Here is a 19,272-nt window from a genome sequence, read left to right on the forward strand (position 1 = left end):
TTTCTCGGGGGAACCGATTGTTTCTGAGCTTCACTTGTGCTACATACAGAGTCAATCTGCTGAAAATGTCAAAATAAAAGAATAAATGGACTTCTGGTGACGCTTCATAAAACTTACCAGTTATATGTTATGAGTGCTGTAGTACTCGGGATTGGTTTTGGTCTCTAGACCGGTCTAGAGCCCACTTTTTTGAAGGTCTTGGTCTCGGAATCGACTGAATATTATTTGGTCTTGTCTCGGTCTCGGACAAAGCCGACTCAGACCGGTCAAGACCAAAACTGTGCATTTTGGATTTACTTGTTAATATCATTACTGTGATTTTGCATAAATCATATTGCTTCGAGTACAACCAATATTATGACTCGTATACCATTTGAAATGGTTGTCACCGTTGACAGTCCATTTTTTGGCCCCTGTTGAAGAGCAGGGTCTTTGAAAAAAATAGTCTGTTTTTTATTATTTGTTTTCTTCAATTTCTTGTTCATTTTAATGCCTGGTACAACTAAAGGTACATTTGTTTGGTTAAATATAATGATAACAACAAAAATATCTCATAAGAGTTTAATTTAAGAGCTGATATCTAGACATTTAACATGGTTGTCTTAAGAATAACCAAAATAATTATCAATAAAAACATGTTAAATGTCTAGATATCAGCTCTTAAATTGAAATCTTATGATATATTTTTGTTGTTATCATTATATTTGTCCAAACAAATGAACCTTCAGTTGTACCAGACATTAAAATGAACATGAAGTGAAGAAAACAAGGGTGGTCTAACAATTTTTTCTATGACTGTATTACATACAATATCTGTGCTTTAACAGATTACTGCTGACTTTCACTTCATTAGGGCCTCGGGGCAATCGCACCGAGCACTGCCAGTGCCCGAGGCTCGGGGTAAATTATACATCAAAACGTGCGGTTTGATTGGGATCAGTGTGCTATTACTTTTCTCTACGGAATACGAATTTTTTCGTGACATAAGTGAAAAACTGCCCAAAATTTTGCATTGAAGTGAATGGGACGGCCGGAAAAAAAATGAGTGAAAAAGAACAATAATTGCAGATCTTCAAACGTCTACTTCTCCGGCATAATTTCACCTAGAGACTCCATTTAAACTTTAAACAGTAGACACAAGTCTTGTGTATCGGTGTATTAATCCACGTTTCGATAGGTCATATAGTTTTTTATCAATCCCTGTTCAATGACCATGATCATTTTTGGAGAAATTCTGAGATTATAATGGGTGTGTATTGCACGGAATGTTCGTGTCACAGTGTGTGACATCATCGCCAGAGTGTAGAGGGAGAGAAAAAACTGTCAAAAATACATTTGAAAACTGCGCTCCAGGCCGCAAATTCCACTCTACAGAAATAATTTATACATAGAAACGTAGGAAAATTAGTCTTCTCCCTCACAATCCTCTGGTAAAGCTGTCAGAGTTATAGTTTGGGCGTAGGACGCACAGATGATCCACCAACACCACCAACAGCCTCATTGGCTCCCATATTAAAAACGCAGGAAGATATCTGTAGAAAAACATATTTAACAGTTTTTTTAGATCACTCTAACAAAACTATTTCTTCATTTTTCTTCACAAAAAACATATGTAGACGTTCAGGAAGAACTCTGGACGCTCAAAGTGAAGTCGGATCAATGATAGGTATTATGGTTTTGCCAAAAATGCTTTCTGTTCGAGGCCAGAAATTCCAGTCTGTCCACCTCTGGCTGCTGTCACTCTGCTAGAAGATTCCACAGCTGTTAATTCTGTTGAGTGCTCTGCTCTGATTGGTCGACCGCAAAGCCTTTGATGCTTTGATGTGATTACAGTTACAGATACACGCACACACATGCGCACGTAAGCGCGCACACTCCTCCAGATACACATGCTTCTCTCACACACACACACATTTTGAGGTTAAAGGTCATAGGTTGCTGTATAAATAAATTCTTGTAAAGGAATGCTTGTTGTAGGTGTGCTCCTTGTATATTATATAGTATCATAACATTACTAGTATTAATTGTTATAAATCTCTGAAGAATCTCATCATAGTGTACACACACCGGCAGTAGCCCCCGTGGCCCTTTCACAATCTCCCCAGAGGAAATGTTCTAGTTGTGTCTTTGTTCTGCAGATGAAGGTTTTTATTCACTTCATCTTCCTACAAACAGCAGCCTCCTCTCCCAGCGACAGCACTCGGTGCCTGGCAGCGTTGGAGTGCAGCAGGTCAGCGAGTCGTCCTGCAGTCAGCAGGTTAAGTGTCTGCTCCGAGCCTCCACCAGCTGCTAATACAGCTGCTGGAGCTGCTAATTGTTGCGTTGGAGGTGAATCTGCTGTGATTCTTCTCCTGCTCCTGCATTATTAATCAGGCTTTATTTCAAAATATAAAGAAATGTCTCTCAAAGTCTTATTTTTTTTGTGCCGTGCCTTGTTTGATGAGTTTTTGGGTGAGGATTACAGAGGCCAGATTAGAGGAAGTGTCGAAGGGTCTTTTGGTCATTTTGTGTCTTTTTTTGGTCATTTTGCGTCTTTTTTAGTCATTCTTACATCTATTTTTAGTCATTTTGTGTCTATTTTTGGTCATTTTCTGTCTTTTTTAGTAATTTTTACATCTATTTATGGTAATTTTGTCTCTTTGATAATTTTCTGTCTTTTTTAGTCATTTTTACATCTATTTTTGGTCATTTTGTGTCTTTTGGTCATTTTGTGTCTTTTTTAGTCATTTTTACATCTGTTTTTAGTCATTTTTACATCTGTTTTTAGTCATTTTGTGTCTATTTTCGGTCATCTTGTCTTTTTTTGGTCATTTTGTGTATTTTTTTTGGTCATTTTGTGTCGTTTTTAGTCATTTTTACATCTATTTTTGGTCATTTTGTTTCTTTTGGTCATTTTGTGTCTTTTTTGGTCTTTTTTACATCTATAGTCATGGAAACATTCTTGATAATAACCAAAATCATTATGAATAAAACCATGTTAAATGTCTAGATATCAGCTCTTAAATTAAACTCTTATCAGATATTTTTGTTGTTATCATTATATTTGTCCATTTTAATGTCTGGTTCAACTAAAGGTTCATTTGTTTGAACATAAACTGAAGAAAACAAGGGTGGTTTAAAACATTTTTCTATGACTTTTCCAACTGATCACGTTCCATTATTAATCAGGCTTTATTATATAAAAAAATGTCTCTCAAAGTCTTACTTCTTTCTGTGGCGTGCCTTGTTTGATGAGTTTTGGGTGAGGATTACAGAGGCCAGATTAGAGGAAGTGTTGAAGAAGTTTATCCCCGGACGGAGATAAAAGGAAGAAGGATTACAAGTCAACAACAACATTTTCTTACACAAAGTGATGCACAAAATACTTTGGCACACTAAAAGCTGTCATCTTAACTACTTTTTTATTTGTTTGTTTATTTATTTAGCGGCTGGAGGATGAATCTGCAGGATTTTTTAGCAATCCATCCTTTTAACCTTTTGGAGTTTGGGGCTATATTTGATGGGTTTTGAGTCTTTTTTCATTCTGCCTGTACAAACGACTTAAAAAAATGTTCATCATTCCATGCTAGTATCATTTTTTTCCAGCACATTTATAATTATTTATTAAATATTTTGTCATTTTGACTTACTGGATCAACATTTTGAACACAAAAAAACACAGTAAAAACACACACAAAAAATACATAAAACACAACCAAAAATGACAAAAATGGAAAATACAAAAAAACACACCCAAAAATAACAAAAACCACACGTATAAAACACAAAAAAAACACAAAAAATGACAAAAAATGACAAAAAACTGAAATAAAAAAATAAACACAAACATTTACAAAAACACATAAAAAACACAAAACCACACAAAAACCACACAATAAATATTAAACACAAAAAACATAAAAACACATAAAAACACAAAAAATACACAAAAAAAGAAAAACAAAATCACACAAAAAACATTAAACACAAAATATTGCATAAAAAATGCTGAATGCACACTGCAAAATTCAATAAAATCTCTGCAAAAACTTCAGTAATATATTACACTAGGTGTTTTTTTAACCTTTGCTGGAAGAGTTGACGTGCTAAAGTCATTTTATGTCTTTTTTGGTCATTTTGTGTCTTTTTTACATTTTTTGGGGGTTATTTTGTGTCTTATTTGGTCAGTTTGTATCTTTTTTAGTCATTTTGTGTATTTTTTGAGTCATTTTCTGTCTTTTTTTCTGTCATTTTGTGTCTTTTTTTCTGTCATTTTGTGTCTTTTTTTAGTCAATTTTACATCTATTTTTGCTCATTTTGTGTCTGAAAGCAAAGCTGACAGCAGGGCTCCATGCTGCTGAAGGTTTTACGTCGTGACGTCATGAAGAAGTCCAGATCCGGCTCTTTCCTGGACTCCAGAGGGTTAAAGTTAATGACACATAATGTTTGTGCAGAGCGTGCATGGTGCATGTAGCAGGCAGATGGTTGAGAGTGTGGAAGTGTGTCAGCCCCGGTGCCTCCTCCTGGAGGTAAACTCCCCGGGACCCCTGTTAGTCATGAGGCCCAGATATGTTGTGCGGGTGCCTGGGGGCCGTGTGGTGCTCCTGCCTGTCAGGTGGCTCGTGGTGAGAGCTAATCCTGTTGAAAGAGAAATGTTTTGTGCCTTGGGATGGAGGGAGGGGGTGGAAGAGATGCCACCGTCCCCGAGGAGTCAGCCATCCATGTGCACGGGGAGAGATAGTCTAATCTTGTCACAGACATGAGGGGGGGCGGGCGGTCCCGAGCTATCGGTGGCAAAGACTTCTGGTTTTATTCAGAATGATTTTGGTTATTGTCAACAATGTTTCCATCACTGTAGATGTAAAAAAAAGACCAAAAATAGATGTAAAAATGACTAAAAACAACACAAAATGACCAAAATAGACACACGATGACCAAAATAGATGTGAAAAATGACTAAAAATGACAAAAAAAAGAAACAAAATGACCAAAAATAGATGTAAAAATTACTAAAAAAGACACAAAATGACCAAAAAAGACACAAAATGACCAAAAATAGATGTAAAAATGACAAAAATAGATGTAAAAATGACTAAAAGGGACACAAAATGAACAAAATAGATGTAAAAATTACTAAAAAAGACACAAAATGACCAAAAACAGACACAAAATGACAAAAAATAGATGTAAAAATTACTAAAAAAGACACAAAATTACCAACAATAGATGTCAAAATTACTAAAAAGACACAAAATGATCAAAAAAGACACAAAATGAACAAAATAGATGTAAAAATGGCAAAAAAAACGACACTAAATGACCAAATAAAGACACAGAATTAACAAAAAAGACGTATAATAACCAAAAAAAAAGACTTCTGCTCCCCAAGATGATTTGATATCAACGATATAAATAAATATAGATAAACAATCAGAGGATTTGCACATGTGGCATTTACACAAATAGAACATGTCTTTGATTGAATATTGACTTGATCCAGCTGCAGATTTAGAAGTGTATAATTGGGGATGCACCAGGCGGCAACCTCCTGGTCTGAGCAGGGAGACATTTTTTACAGTGTAATTCTGCGCCGAGCTATCGGCGGCAAAGACTTCTGCTCCCCGAGATGATTTGTAAATCACGCTAGCACATGATAGAAACTGAGAGAAGTTGTTATTTTTTTATCCACTTATGCATACATTTATGGCGTTTCATATTTCATATTCTTCCTCTTGAAATTACTTTCCTGAGAAGCTTAGTGGCAGGAGACCCCCGTCGTCTATCATGCTCTTGTTTTCCATTTGCTTTGGCTCCCTGTTCTCCATTTAAATGTTGAAATGTTAAAAGCTGTGCAGATGGTGTTTATCAATGACTCATCTTCTCTCCCACCACCGCTTCTTTCTATATGTTCACTTTCTATTCACACTCTGAGTGCTTTTGTCTTTTCGCTGTGATGATGATGATGGTGCCAAGGTTGTGGAAGAAGGAGGAGTCTTTCTAACATGTCACTATATATTCTCCAAGCTGCCTTCACTGTGATGGAGTGGCAGGAATAGTTTTTGTGTGCCCAGGCAGACGGCTTTAACCCTTAAGAGGGCACTCATTGAAATACTTGCAAATTCCAAATATATAAAATAGATGTAAAAATGACTAAAAAAGACACAAAATGACCCAAAATAGATGTAAAAATGACTAAAAATGACTAAAAAAGACACAAAATGACCAAAAAAGACACAAATGACCAAAATAGATGTAAAAATGACAAAAAAGGACACAAAATGAACAAAATAAATGTAAAAATTACTAAGAAAGAGACTAAATGACCAAAAAAGACCCAAAATGACCCAAAATAGATGTAAAAATGACTAAAAAAGACACAAAATGACAAAAAAAAACACAAAAGGACCAAAAATAGATGTAAAAATTACTAAAAAAGACAAAAAATGACCAAATAAAGACACAAAATGACCAAAATAGATTTAAAAATTGCTAAAAAAAGAAACAAAATGACCAAGAATAGATGTAAAAATTACTAAAAAAGACACAAAATGACCAAAAATGAAACAAAATTACCATTATTTACACTATTAACACCAGATTGTCTTGAAGAAGATTTTTTCTAGTGATTGAGACCATAGTGTTGTCCTAAAAAACATTTCTGAGCTAATAAATCAAATGAGAAGTTTTCTGCATTGAATGAATGGACCCAAATGCTTCTGCAGCCGCCGTCAGCGCGCCCTGTTGGGATTTTCAGTAGAATGCAGCTTAAGGCATTTCCTGGTTTGCCTCCCTGCTCAAACCTGGAGGTTGCCGCCTGGTGCATCCCCAATTATATGTTTTTAAATCTGCAAATGGATCAAGTCAATATTCAATGAAAGACATGTTATATTTGTATAACTGCCACATGTGGAAATCCTCTGATTGTTTATCTTAAATCCTGCTAACTAAAGTTCAGCTTGTGTGCATTAGTAACATGTCCTCTGCAGCTGTATCTCTGCAGCTGCTCCCAATAATGTGACATGGAAACTGTAAAACAGATGCTACTAAATAATCTGGAACCAAACGTCATGTATTGAAATTAATTGTTTTGCCAGTAATGAGGCAGATGAGATGTAGAACATCTTGCTGAGGAAGAACAAGGTGTCTCTATTACTGCCAACTACTCTGCAGACAGATGCTCCAACTCTCTGCTCAGGATCCAAGGTCTGACTTCCCCCACGCAGCCAGCAAATCAAAGGGAGGTTCAGCCCTTCTGGTTTCAATGCATCAGCTAAAAGACACAAAATGATCAAAAATAGGTGTAAAAATGACAAAAAAAGACACAAAAAGACCAAAATAGATGTAAAAATGGCCAAAAAAGACACAAAATGACCAAAATAGATCTAAAAATGGCTAAAAAAGACACAAAATGACCATTAAATAGACACAAAATGACCAAAAAAGACACAAAATGACCAAAATAGATGTAAACATGACTAAAAAAGACACAAAATGACCAAAATAGATGTAAAAATGGCTAAAAAAGACACAAAATGACCAATAAAAAGAAACAAAATGACCAAAAATAGATGTAAAAATGACTAAAAGACACAAAATGACCAAAAATAGATGTAAAATGACTATAAAAGACAAAAAAATGACCAAAAAGGACACAAAATGACCAAAATAGATGTAAAAATGACTAATAAAGACACAAAATTGCCAAAAAGACATATAATAACCAATAAAAAGACATATAATTGCCAAAAAAGATGTATAATGACCAAAAAAAGACACAAAATGAACAAAAAAGATGTATGATGAACAAAAAAAAGACACAAATTGACCAAATAAAGACACAGAATTACAGAATTTAAAGCACATCTTGCTGAGGAAGAACAAGGTTTCTCTATTTTTGCCAACTACTCTGCAGACAGATGCTCCAACTCTCTGCTCAGGATCCAAGGTCTGACTTCCCCCGTGCAGCCAGCAAATCAAAGGGAGGTTCAGCCCTTCTGCTTTCAATGCATCAGCTAAAAGACACAAAATGAACAAAAAAGATGTATGATGAACGAAAAAAGACACACATTGACCAAATAAAGACACAGAATGACAGAATTTAAAGCAGATCCTGCTGAGGAAGAACGAGGTTTCTCTATTAGTGCCAGCGACTCTGCAGACAGATGCTCCAACTCTCTGGTCTGACTTCCCCCATGCAGCCAGCAAATCAAAGGGAAGTTCATCCCTTCTGCTTTCAATGCATCAGCTCCTTCCCTGTGTACAAATCAAGAATGTGAGAGATCAAATGTTGGCGAGCCATTTGATGGCCGCCGCCTTTTGCTCTGTTAGCTGATAAACGGCTCAGCTGGTGATGATGTTACAGGAATCTGAGCTGTAAATGTCACCGCCGACTGTTTGATGCTCCCATTGACTCTCCGGCTCCTGGACAGTTGGGCCAGTTTACAAGCCTTTCATGTCTTTTCATGTCTTTTCATGTCTTTTTGGTGTCTTTTGGGTGTCTGTTGTTGTGTCTTTTTAGTTTTTTTGTGTCTTTTTTGTGTATTTTTTTGTCATTTTGTGTCTTTTTTTGTATTTTTTTGTCATTTTGTGTCTCTTTTGTGTCTTTTTTGTGTCTTTGTTTTTGGTCATTTTGTTGCTTTTTTGTCATTTCGTCTCGTTTTTATCATTTTGTGTTTTCTGTGTCTTTTTTGGTCATGTTGTGTCTTTTTTCTAGTCATTTTGTGTCTTTTTGTGTCTTTTTTTAGTTATTTTTTGTCATTTTGTGTCTGTTGTGTCTTTTTTTGGTCATGTTGTGTCTTTTTTCTAGTCATTTTGTGTCTTTTTTTAGTTATTCTTTGTCCGTTTGTGTCTTTTTTTAGTTATTTTTTTGTCATTTTGTGTCCGTTGTTGTGCCTTTTTTTTGTAATTTTATTGTCTTCTTTGTCATTTTGTGTCTGTTGTGTCTTTTTTTGGGTCATTTTGTCTCTTTTTTGGTCATTTTGTGTCTTCTGTGTCTTTTTCTGTCTTTTTTGGTCCTTTTTTTGTCTTTTTTTTACATCATGAAGTCGTGCTACGGCGCTTTTGTGGGTTAACACAGACACGACTCGTCATCAGCTCCCACTGACGCACAATCAACCATCACAAACTTTAATATTAATATCTTTTGTTATTTATCGTCTGTAAATGGAGAAACACACTAACTGGTGGGGTCTCACCCACAGCGTGTTCTTGTTACTGCACAGCTTCTTCCATATGAGTAAAAATAATCTTACTGTGATAATAGAGGCCACATCTATTATAATAAATGTCAGATCTTCTGTACTTTATGGTTTAATGTATTTATTTATTTCATTCTGCCCGAGGCTCATTCATGCAGACTTGACTCTGTCAAATAGGAATATTTTTCCTATGAATTTAGAGTGAAAAATGATCCTTCCAGGCAGATTTAAAGCAGGAATCTGCTTCCATCTGACTGTTTACACCACGAATCAACAGTAATCAACTGCTGAGGTCAACTGGAGCCAGGCGGCTTCTGGAGTATCACACAGGGCTTTTAAAGACGCTATCATCAATATTTTTACACCAACAATGGATCAAATGACAGTCTGTGTGTGTGTGTTCTTGTACTTCCTACATAGTGAGGACCAGAACACGTTTTTAACCAACAGAGTGAGGACGTTTTTGCAAAGTGAGGACATTTCGGCCGGTCCTCACTTCTTTAAAGGCTTTTTTTATTTTTGAGATTTCAGGCTTTGTTTTAAGGGTTAAAGGTTACATGATAATGATAATTAACTGAAACTGTATTGTGTGGTTACAAAACTAACTAAAATTATAGTGAAAATGTCCTTCGTTTTCGTCTTTGTCAACTTTTTTCATACATAATGAAGATGGATAAGACAAAGGAAATGAAGGCAAAATTTACTGTGACCTCTTTTAATCTCCCACCCAACAAATACCCCATTACAAAAAATAAAACTAACAAAAAATAAACTAAAACTAGCAAAGTCACTCTAAAAACGAATTAAAACTAACTGTATTTGAAAACAAAAATTCACAATGGAATTAAAACTAAAACTAATGAAAAATCCAAAACTATTATAACCTTGCAAGGGAATTCACTGTTCCAATGAGGGTCCTCGCAAAGATAGAAGTATATCAGTAAATACGAGCCGTCCTGAGCAGACTTTTGTCGGGACTTTTTTCTCCCCTGAAAAAAGCCTGGTTACTGATTGGATAGAACACATGTGACGTAGTACTGGATGCCACGACAACACGCACCATTTGTAAAAGCCAGAGAAGCAGTGTTGCCAACTTAGCAACTTTGTTGCTATAATTAGCAACTTTTCAGACCCCCTTAGCGAATATTTTTCAAGAAAGCATCAGGACACAAATCCAGCGACTCCTTCTTACCCTTTTTAACAAGACTCGGGGTTAGCTACAGTTAGCTCTGTAGCAGTACAGTGTGTATGTGCTAACAGGCTAACAGTTAGCTCTGTAGCAGTACAGTGTGTATGTGCTAACAGGCTAACAGTTAGCTCTGTAGCAGTACAGTGTGTATGTGCTAACAGGCTAACAGTTAGCTCTGTCGCAGTACAGTGTGTATGTGCTAACAGGCTAACAGTTAGCTCTGTAGCAGTACAGTGTGTATGTGCTAACAGTTAGCTCTGTAGCAGTACAGTGTGTATGTGCTAACAGGCTAACAGTTAGCTCTGTAGCAGTACAGTGTGTATGTGCTGCTGCTGCAGGAGGTGTTCACTTAGCGATCTCTGTTTACAACAAGCACCAGACACTCTGTGTACAGCTAGTGATGCCGGTCAATTCACCATCTCTATTTTTATCAGTGGAGGCGCTGTGCATAATTAGCCATGCTGCTTTGTTCATGATCAGCTGCTGACGTTTTGCAGACTTTAGAGAGGGCGTGGCCTGAGACTTTCCCGGTGGCCACTTTTGCCCCTATTTTAAGACATTTTAAGACACCTAAAAGTTACATTTTAACTTGAATGAGCTGAAAGGGTCAAAGTTCCCCTGCTGGCCATTAGACAGAACACAGACATGAGGCCCAGTAGGCAGCTGGTCCCAGTAAAGGGCTCTCCTCAACCCACTGGACACTCTGCAGTGAGTACTGGACATCAGATGGCCAAAGCAGGCGTCCGTAGTGTCCGGCTCTTAGGATGAATTAATCTTGTTGAGTGTTGAGGAGTGGGCTGTGGAGCACCTGCTGCTGCTCCACTAGCAGCTGATACTCTCAGTAGTAGAGAGTATGAGAGCTTCTGTTCACACATCCACATGTTGACTTTGTGGATCATAATGAAACAGCAGTTTGCTTCACAACCAGCAGAAAAAAGATGAACTACACGCACATACAGCAATGAAAAAACTTCTTAGGGCCACGGGGCAATCACAACTGTTATACTGTGGATTTGTTCTTCTTCCTCTTCCGGACGCAATTTCGTGCCGCTACAAAATGAGCGAAAAAGAACAATAATTGGAGATCTTCAAACGTCTACTTCTCCAGCATAATTTCACCTAGAGACTCCATTTAAACTTTAAACAGTAGACACAAGTCTTGTGTATTGGTGTATTAATCCACGTTTCGATAGGTCATATAGTTTTTTTTATCAATCCCTGTTCAATGACCACGATCATTTTTGGAGAAATTCTGAGATTATAATGGGTGTGTATTGCACGGAATGTTCGTGTCAGAGTGTGTGACATCATCGCCAGAGTGTAGAGGGAGAGAAAAAAATTTCAAAAAATTAATATTATAATTGTTGAAAACTGCGCTCCAGGCCGCAATTTCCACTCTACAGAAATAATTTATACATAGAAACGTAGGAAAATTAGTCTTCTCCCTCACAATCCTCTGGTAAAGCTGTCAGAGTTATAGTTTGGGCGTAGGACGCACAGATGATCCACCAACACCACCAACAGCCTCATTGGCTCCCATATTAAAAACGCAGGAAGATTTCTGTAAAGGGAGATGTAAAAGTTTTTTTAGATCGCTCTAACAAAGCTATTTTTTCATTTTTCTTTAAAAAAAAAACATATGTAGACGTTCAGGAAGAACTCAGGACGCTCAAAGTGAAGTCGAATCAATGATTGGTATTATGGTTTTGACAAAAATGCTTTCTGTTCGAGGCCAGAAATTCCAGTCCGTCCACCTCTGGCTGCTGTCACTGTCCCGGGAAATTGGCAGTTGGTGGCAGTTAATTCTGTTGATTGCTTTGATCTGATTGCCTTTGATCTTTGATGTGATTACAGTTACAGATATCCACACACACACACACACATTTTGAGGTTAAAGGTCATAGGTTGCTTTATGAATAAATACTTGAAAAGGAATGCTTGTTGTAGGTGTGCTCCTTGTATATTATATAGTATCATAACATTACTAGTATTAATTGTTATAAATCTCTGAAGAATCTCATCATAGTGTACACACACCGGCAGTAGCCCCCGTGGCCCTTTCACAATTTCCCCAGAGGAAATGTTCTAGTTATCATTATATTTGTCAAACAAATGTACATTTAGTTGTACCAGACATTAAAATGAAGAAGAAATTGAAGATTTTTTCTGACGTGATGAACCCTCTTCTACCCTATCAGAGGTGGTCTAATCACTTTTTCCTCTTTGACCCTATCAGATCCGTGTCTCAGTCCTCATCTCTCGCTCTAACATCGTCGTTCTCCCTGTTGTTCTGTTCTTGCAGGTGTCTCAGCGACTGAAGAGGGAACACTGTGACGGTATGTGGATTAAAGGCAGACGTAGCCCTCCTCACACCTCCACACTCACACCTCGTGCACAGTAAGAAGCTGCAGCAGCTCTCTGGAAGCAGCAGGACAGCAAATTACTGCCTGTGAGTATTACTGCACCACCCGAATTACTATGAGACTTTCCTGCTGGTCGGGACGCAGCCGGCTGAATGTGTCTTCACTTCACTTCACTAAACGCTCTGCTTCTCACACACACATTATAAAACCAGCCGATGATTGTCACAGTTAAGGAGAGTATGAAGAAACAACATGAGGCTCTCCTTATTCTCAGATCAGCACCTGTAGAGTCAGAGTTCCTCTGATTTTACTGTTGTCCCTTTACTTATTATTCCTGGCTGGGAAGGATTTGGCTTGTGGAGCTTTGTTGTGTTTTCTTGAGTCCAGTTGTGTCGGTCTGAGGTCAGAAAACTGTTGTTTCATCTTCTGATTCTGCTCTTTGTTCCATTCTGGAACCTGGTATCAGTATTTTAAGCTTATATTTATATTTCAAACACATGCAAAAACACTAAAAACAGTTATAGTAAAAGGCAAAGTTATTTAGTTATTGGTTATCATAGTTGTTTTCATTGTTTCTAAGACAGTTTAAGAGCTGATATCTAGACATTTAACATGGTTGCATTGATAATAACCAAAATAATGATTAAGAAAACCATGGGAAGTGCCTAAATAGAAATAACAAAGATTTAGAAAGAAAACTAACATTCACAGCACGGCAATTCACGCACAGGTATGGTGCATTCAATAGCATCAGAACGGTTGTGGTGCGTTCAAGAGCTCACCACCAAATAACAACATTAATTTAAACTTTTGTGCATCACATTTTACAGCACCAACATAACTTCCTCACTCCCAGCAGTTACGTGCACGTTAAATCTTTTTAAATTTTCTTTTTTGATGCATAATAACCAAAATCATTATCAATAAAACCATGTTAAATGTCTAGATATCAGCTCTTACATTAAACTCTTATCAGCTTAGTAAATTAGTGCCAAGCAACATTCCTGCACTTTACATGTCAACAGAAGCATCCAAAATGCACAAACTTTGACTTTTAAAACAGTAAAGTGTTAGTTTTTGCACAGTTTGGATGTTGAATGCTGCGTGTGGTTCGGCTGAGGAAGCATGAGTACTTCACTGAAGGTTAGAGGGGAATAAAATATGGATTTATGGTTAGTAGAGTAAACACTTTGTGTCTCATGCTTCACTTGGCAGAGTTTTAAACCAAGAGCATGATCTTTCCCTAAAAATACCCATAACAGAGTCTTAGTTTAGTAGTATAGTAGTCCTTGCACCACACCACAACTCTACTCCTTAAAGAATCCTAACTAGACCTGACTGCTGCACTCACGGATCTTAGAGCACTAGACCTTCATTCTTCCCTATCTGCTAAATGACTAAATGTAAATACTAATTTGAATAACAGATAACAGACAAGATAAAGGAATACGTAAAATCTAGATCTATCTAAAAATCTATCTAAAAGCTAGAAACAGTTGCAGGAAAGTCCGCTATCAAGCTACGAAATTGGGACATGAGCCCGTTCTCCTGGTGAAAGTCTCCATCTGTCGGACCCATGAAGCTAAAAAAAGAGAGCAGCTGAAATAAATCTGAGTCTTTGAAAGACGTGTCTTACGTAGAAGAAATGACTGTGTTGCCAATATAATAATAATATCTTAACATGATATCAACAAGAAAAAAAGAAGAAAAAGTTGCAGATTTATGAGATTACTAAGGCAAATCTACGTGAATAAAGGAACAGATTCATTATGTTAAAAGTGGCAAATCTACAGGAAAAAGTTGCAATTCATGACTTGCTTGTTGTGTTTCTTGTTGCTGTGTTCATGCACATGGTGGCGATTATTATTTGGTTTGTTGTCTCCCTGCTTCTGTCTGCACTGAATTCTGTCGGTGACGTCACCGACACAGCCGCCCATTCTTCACTGAAGAGCAGCTGAAATAAATCTGAGTCTTTGAAAGAAGGTTCTGACGTTGGAGAAATAACTGTGTTGTCAAACTCCACGGGAGATATAATACCTTAACAAAAAGAAGAAAAAAGCTGCAGATTTATGAGATTAAAAAGGCAAATCTAGAAGAACAAAGTAGCAGATTTATGAGATTAAAAGTGGCAAATCTACGTGAATAAAGGAACAGATTCATGATATTAAAAGTGGCAAATCTACAGGAAAAAAGTTGCAGATTTATGATATTAAAAGTGGCAAAGCTACAGGAAAAAAGTTGCAGATTTATGACAAAAAAGTGGCAAATCTACAGGAAAAAAGTTGCAGATTTATGATATTAAAAGTGGCAAAGCTACAGGAAAAAAGTTGCAGATTTATGACAAAAGTGGCAAATCTATGTTAAAAACGTAACAGATTTATGAGATAAAAAGTGGCAAAGCTACAGGAAAAAAGTTGCAGATTCATGACTTGCTTGTTGTGTTTCTTGTTGCTGTGTTCATGCACATGGTGGCGATTATTATTTGTCCCATATTTGTTTTTTTTGTCTCTCTGCTTCTGTCTGCACTGAATTCTGTCAGTGACATCACTTTTTCACTTTTTCTTTGAAAGAAGTGTCTGACGTTGGAGAAATAACTGTGTTGTCAAACTCCACGGGAGATATAATACCTTAACAATAAGAAGAAAAAAGTTGCAGATTTATGAGATTAAAAAAGCAAATCTATGTGAAAAAAGGAACAGACTCATGATATTAAAAGTGACAAATCTACAGGAAAAAAGTTGCAGATTTATGACAAAAAAGTGACAAATCTATGTTAAAAAAGTAACAGATTTACGAGATTAAAAGTGGCAAATCTACGAGAAAAAAATTGCTGATTCGTGACTTGCTTGTTGTGTTTCTTGTTGCTGTGTTCATGCACTTGGTGGCGATTATTATTTGTCCCATATTTGGTTTGTTGTCTCCCTGCTTCTGTCTGCACTGAATTCTGTTGGTGACATCATTTTTTCTTCACTGAAGAGCAGCTGAAATAAATCTGATTCTAACTAACTGTGTTGTCAAACTCCACGGGAGATATAAAACCTTAACATGATGTCAAAAAGAGTCTAAAAATACACCACCAAGCAACCAGACGGGCCAATCAGAGGCGAGATCATCACCACGTCTGATTCTAATAGTTGTGTAATTTTTCTTTAATCTTCAGTAAATGCACAAGGAAAACATGCTGGATAGGAAAGTTTAAGAGTTCTACTTGAGTCTTTGTTTCCTCATCAAAGTGTTTTTAAACCCACTGTGGAGCAGATTCCTGTTTATCAGAACGTCAGTCCAGGTTCAGCATCTAGTCGAGTGTTTTGTTGTGAGAGCTCCGACTCACACAGCTTACATGATTCTCCAACAGGCCCAATGAAGATTATTTGATTGTAATCGCTCGGTGTGAACATATCCTTTGGTGAAATCAGAATATAATTATCTACGTCTGACAACTTGTATCGAAAAAACGAAAAGGTCCAACTGGAGGGAAATCGTCTCTAATTGGACAAAGAACGATGCTCTGCCCCGAAGCGCCACAAAGCAATTATGTTGCAGTTTCTGGAGATAAACGGGCAACTTCATTCAACGGTTCTTTGAGGAGAAACTCATGAATTCCAGATCAATGGGAGACAGTCGGGCTGTGCAGTGACGTTAAAAGAGGCAAATCTACAGGAAAAAAAGGTTGCAGATTCATGAGATTAAATGTGGCAAATCTACGGGGAAAAAGATGCAGATTCATGATGAAAAAGTGGCAAATCTAGAAGAAAAAAGTTGCAGATTTATGAGATTAAAAGTGGCAACTCTACACGAAAAAAAATTGCAATTTATGAGATTAAAAGGGGCAAATCTACAGGAAACAAATTGCAGATTTATGACAAAAAAGTGGCAAATCTACGGGTTAAAGGGAACAGATTTATGAGATTAAAAGTGGCAACTCTACAGGAAAAAAATTGCAGATTTACGAGATTAAAAATGACAAATCTACGGGGAAAAAGTTGCAGAATTATGATGAAAAAGTGGCAAATGTACAGGAAACAAGTTGCAGATTTATGATATTAAAAGTGGCAAATCTACGTTAAAAAAGTTGGAGATTTATGAGATTAAAAGTGGCAAATCTACGTGAAAAAAGATGCAGATTTATCAGATTAAAAATGGCAAGAGTACATGAAAAAAGTTGCAGATTTATTATATTAAAAGTGGCAAATCTACAGGAAAAAAGTTGTAGATTTATGAGATTAAAAGTGGCAAATCTACAGGAAAAAAGTTGCAAATATATGACAAAAATGGCAAATCTACAAGAAAAAAAACTGCAGATTTACGAGATTAAAAATGCAAATCTACGTTAAAAAAGTAACATATTTACGAGATTAAGAGTGGCAAAGCTACAGGAGAAAAGTTGCAGATTTATGACAAAAAACTGTCAAATCTACGGGAAAAAAGTTCCAGATTTATGACGAAAAAGTGGCAAATCTACAGGAAAAAAGTTGCATATTTATGATATTAAAAGTGGCAAATCTACAAGAAAAAAAGTTGCAGATTTATGACAAAAAGGTGGGAAATCTACAGGAAAAAAGTGGCAGATTTATGAGATAAAAAATGCAAATCTATGTTAAAAAGGTAACAGATTTATGAGATTAAAAGTGGCAAAGCTACAGGAAAAAAGCTGCAGATTTATGGCGAAAAAGTGGGAAATCTACAGGAAGCAAGATGCAGATTTATGATATTAAAAGTGTCAAATATACGGGTTAAAGGTAACAGATTTATTATATTAAAAGTGGCAAAGCTACAGGAAAAAAATTGCAAATTCATGACAAAAAAGTGGCAAATCTACAGGAAACAAGTTGCAGATTTATGATATTAAAAGTGGCAAATCTACGTTAAAAAAGTAACAGATTTATGATATTAAAAGTGGCAAATCTACAGGGAAATGTTGCAGATTTATGATGAAAAAGTGGCAAATTTACAAGAAGAAGGTTGCAGATTTATGAGATTAAAAGTGGCAAATCTACAGGAAACAAATTGCTGTTTTTTTAAATTAAAAAGGCTAATCTGGAGGAAACGTTTATGATGAAAGCTGACTGATAAGAGCTGACAGACTTGACAGGGTTAATGGCGGGACCCTACTGAGACCTGAGCAGGAGAATCAGTGACTCACAGCCATTAAACTAAATGTCACTCCGCTGCATCAGGAGGTTTTTGACTTTACATTCGAGCGGCGTCTCGTCGACATGGATGCAGTTTGTGGCGGAGCAGAATGTTCGTCACTCAAAGGTCAAGTCGTGGGGGTTTTGTATGCAAGGTGAAGAGCACGCCATCGAACAAGAACATTCCTCATTACAGCTGGCTGAGAGGTGTCCCTCCATTGTTCTTATGCAAATGATGAATCATTTCCTCGTGCTGTACATGGCAGCCATTCTGTGCAGCAGAATATATAATGTGACTCTTAAGGCTCAGAGCTTTTCTTACATTTCACACAAAACAACCGACTCCTGATGAGCCTCCAGCCTGATGTTAACTGATGTTAACTGATATTTAATATAAAGAGATTCATATTTCACATGGTAGTCCTTTGTCATATGCACTAGGTCGCTTGTTTGAGGGTTTCGTGAAGAAATACTGTGATTGTGATGATTTGAGTGCAGAATCAGTGGAAATATCCATTAAATATGGACTAGTAGAGGCCTTCTAGTAGGTCCAGTAGGTTGTTATCAGCCTGTTGAATGTGCTCAACAAATATGCAGAAGCCTGGAGATCATGTACAGTCATGGAAAAAATTATTAGACCACCATTGTTTTCTTCAGTTTCTTGTTCATTTTAATGTCTGGTTCAACTAAAGGTTCATTTGTTTGGACAAATATAAAGATAACAACAAAAATAGCTGATAAGAGTTTAATTTAAGAGCTGATATCTAGACATTTAACATGGTTTTATTCATAATGACTAAAAATCATTATCAATTGTGTCTTTTTATTGGTCATTATACATCTTTTTGGGTTAGTTTTGTGTCTGTAATTGTGTAATTCTGTCAATTTGTGTCTTTTTTGTTTTTTTTTTGTGGATTTTTATTGGTCATTTTACTCCTTTTTTGGTTAATTTGTGGGGGGTTTTGGTCATTATGTCTTTTTTGGTAATTTTGTGTCTTCATTTGGTCAATTTGTGTATTTTTTGGTCATAATTCATCTTTTTTTATTGGTCATTATACATAGTTTTGGGTAATTTTGTATCTTTTTTTGTGTCTGTCATTTTCCATGGTTTTCTTGATAACAACACAGAAACCAACATGGTCTCACAGGAATCCGTGAAACTGACACGGATTTCGCTACAATGCAAGTTAATGACAGTCTTGCATTGTAGCCAAATCCGGAAATTTGAGTGATTCCGTGGCTATTTCACGGATTTCTGTGAGACCAGGTTCCAGAAACAGAGAGCAGCCATTGCTGTTCCTGATAGCAACCTGTTAGCAGCAGAGTAGATCTCCTCCTGGTTCATGTTTTAGGATGATAAGTGCTTATAAACACTCAGTCGTGTGAAAATGTTCCAGAAGAGAGACTGATGT

The 19,272-nt window shown here is 36.6% G+C and overlaps 1 protein-coding gene across 2 annotated transcripts in view; it reads left to right on the plus strand.

Annotated features, from left to right (window-relative positions):
* lingo1a (leucine rich repeat and Ig domain containing 1a) overlaps positions 1-19,272 on the plus strand; it is a 217,382-nt gene that overhangs the window by 90,458 nt on the left and 107,652 nt on the right. For both annotated transcript variants that reach the window (XR_009394501.1, XM_059334531.1), the window contains exon 2: positions 12,668-12,814. The gene's annotated coding sequence lies outside the window, so the exon portion shown is untranslated. The remainder of the gene's footprint in view (positions 1-12,667; positions 12,815-19,272) is intronic.

The sequence above is a fragment of the Centropristis striata genome, chromosome 6 (genome assembly GCF_030273125.1).
Source record: "Centropristis striata isolate RG_2023a ecotype Rhode Island chromosome 6, C.striata_1.0, whole genome shotgun sequence".
Classification (NCBI taxonomy): domain Eukaryota; kingdom Metazoa; phylum Chordata; class Actinopteri; order Perciformes; family Serranidae; genus Centropristis; species Centropristis striata.